Below are 3,410 nucleotides of genomic sequence, written 5' to 3' on the forward strand. Positions count from 1 at the left end.
TACCGAACCCTCCTGCCCCGAACAGCAGCCACAACAGTCGCACCACCCTCCTCCGCCGTGCTGGACGCCACCGCCACTATCCCCCCAGTCACTTCTCTGCCCCACTCTCCTTTATTCGCCTACCAGGTTCCGCAGAACGCCCCCTTCTATCATTCTTAGTTCATCCCATATTTTTTTCTATTTACATTTATCATTAGGCTAGTTCGATATGCATGTTGTTAGGTAGCCTAGGATGTGGTTAGTGGATTTAGGCCTGATAATTGCGCTGTTCATATTTCTTGCTTTATGATTTTCGCAATTCTGATGTTTCTGTGATGTTGCTATTGTTCATATGTTGTACTTTCTTGTTTCATGCTGCTTTTTACATTGCCTTTTTCATGTTCATACTCCTTATATGTAATTGCAGCTTTATTTTTGATTCATATGAACTATCCTGTTGCTTTTTATTTTCCGAGACAGTCCAAGTTTAGCCGAAATGCTGCCCAATTTTCTATAAAATATTTCCATTCATGTCATGGTTTTGGCATTTTCAACTGTGCTTTCCTTAGATTTCACCAAACTAATTCATGAATGCCAGGGCACGCATTCTTATTCTCTTTGATCTCTTGGTTCATAAATTGCATTTTTGATGTTTGATTCCAATTTTTGCTATTTCTATTTCTATCTGAATCATCATCAACTTATTTGCCTATTTGCTTTCCTATTTTTATTATATCCTGGTTTTCTGTTTTTCAGGATGTCAGATTCCTAGAGAAAGGGAAAAGGAAAGGCTACCATTGGCAAACGTAAAAGAGGAGATTCATCTATGTCTATCATAGATCTTATGCATGATGCCTCCTGGCGGGAGAAACACTTTACCGCGCAGGAGAAGGCTGACCAACTACTCCCTGCTACTGATCCCATAAGGTTTGCAAACCGATACTGTGAGTTGAAATATCTGGCGTTTGCAACCTCTAGGAACCTGTACTTAGAGCGGACTCTGAAAATCCCAAATGAACTCCAACAATACACCTCTGATCAGATCAAAGAAAGAGGCTGGTTCTTCTTGGAGAGAAACCTTACAGAGGTCAATGCATCTTGGGTAAGGGAATTTTACTGCAATTACTTCATCACTTCCCTGGATTCAGTGAACCTAAGAGGCAAGCAGATACTGGTCACTGAAGAGGCAATTGAGGACATTCTGCAGCTCCCACCTAAGTCTGATTAGCCTGATGGTTACAAAAGGGCTGAGGAGGACATGCGCTTTATGCGATTTGATTGGGATGCAGTCAAGGCGAGAATTGCCCTTGACCCGACTGTTCCATGGGAATTGGGTCAGGACACCACCATGCCTAAGGGACTCAAGCAGATTTACTTAAATGATGAGGCTCGACTATAGCACCAGATCTTGAGCAACTATGTTATGCCGAGTACCCATGAGACCGTGATACCGGCCGCTATAATCACCCTCCTTTGGTGTGTGATGGAGGGTAAGGACCTGTACCTGCCACGCTTTATCCGGTCCTACATGGCCAGGGTCCACGTCTGAAGCACTCTTCCCTTTCCCTATTTGGTTACACAGCTGGGCCGTCGAGCTGACGTGTCTTGGGAGGATGCGATGAGAAGCCACCGGCTGCAGACTGCAGGAAGATTATTCCTCACAGTAGGAACTTTCTAGCTTTGGGCTACAGACCCCCACCCTTCACTGCTACTGATGAGACAACCACACCTTCCGCTGGTCCTTCTTCCTCCACAGCTACCCCTGCTACCACTACTGCACCTCCACCTGCCTCAGAGCCAGTTTATCACCTAGTGCATCGCTTGTTTCAGCAGCTAGATAGGATGAAGCGCCGCAACCGGCACCGGTATGAGAGATTTGAGCGTCGCAGCCGGCGACGTTATGAGCACCTGAAGCTGTTGATACGATCTGGCAGTGACATCCCCTCCGAGCCTGACACACCATCGGAGCCATATGAGGAGGAGGCGGATGAGCATGAGGAGGAGACCCATCCACAAAGAGAGACAGAGCAGGCTGCACCACAGCAGGAGGTCCCACATAAAATCCATGCTGCAGATCCCGAGATCCCTATACAATCAGCACCTCCTCTGCAGCAGCCAGATCCTCAGACCACCACCACAGAGACTCCAGCTACCCATCCTTCTAGAGATGATACTCCTTCACACCCAGCTTGAGTGAGCATCGAGGACGATGCTATTGTTTAAGTGTGGGTAGGTTGCCATCTCTGGCGTATCTTTATTTTGGTGAACCACTACAAACTCTCTTTTATTTTGTTCATTTTCTATATTTTTGCATATTTTTCTCTTTTTGCTTTTTATTGTACCTTTTGTATTTTGCACTTTGAGCTATATGTATACTACTTTGGATATTTTAGCTTGATTTGCACATTAGTTTACTAGTTTTATTTTAAGTGGATTAATTAGTATAGTTTACCCTTTTTAGTATATGATAGTTGACTTGATTGAAAAATAAAAAGGAAGTAAGCTAGAGACTTTAACAGAATAGAAACAATCCACACCTTGTATATATAGCATTACATGTTAGTTAGTTAACAATATTTCATCAAGGAGAAACACTAAAACCTTAAAGGCCGCCCAAAACAATTTTTTTTATGAGAATAATGGGAAATTTTAACTAAACCTGCATGACATATATGAATGATATATGATTTATGAGTTTGAGAACATACAGCCTGTGAGTTTTGAGCTTAATTGTATGGTTACATTTAAACCATAATATTTTATTCCTGTGTGTTCCATCCTTCTTTTTTATTCTGGTGTTCTTTGCTTTGTTTTAATCTATATGTCCGATTATAGAATATAGATACATACCAAGAGAGTGATTGAGGCCATGTTTGATTATTAACTCACTTATCCCAAATAAAGCCTACCTTTTATGTCATCCTTGTTAGCCCCCTTGAGCTTTAATCCCCCTTGTCTTATAACCACATTACTAGCCTTAAGAAGAAAAACAAATTAAAAAAAAAATTCCAAGTTGAATCCTTGGTTAGCTTAAGATAGAAATTGTGTAATTGTTTAAGTGTGGGAAAAAATTTATGGGAACATGGATGATAGAAACAAAGGTAGAAGGGTTGAAAAGAATAAAGATGTTTTGAGAAGCATGCTCATGTAAAATTAAAATAATTAATTACCATGTGTATTTAAAGAAAATGCAAATTAAAGCAAGTGCACATGAAGCAAAAATTAAAACTAATGCATGAGCATGTAATATCAAAAGTGAGAAAAACATGGGAAAACAGGTAAAGAAGCTTTGCTATAGAAATTATGTATGTTAGGTGGTGGACGAAATTGTGATAAAAGAGTTTCAGGCACTGGTAGAGAAGCTCACAACTCCGTTCAACTAACCAGCAAGTGTACTGGGTCGTCCAAGTAATAAACCTTACGTGAGTAAG

The sequence above is a fragment of the Arachis duranensis genome, chromosome 4 (assembly GCF_000817695.3).
Source record: "Arachis duranensis cultivar V14167 chromosome 4, aradu.V14167.gnm2.J7QH, whole genome shotgun sequence".
NCBI classification, from domain to species: domain Eukaryota; kingdom Viridiplantae; phylum Streptophyta; class Magnoliopsida; order Fabales; family Fabaceae; genus Arachis; species Arachis duranensis.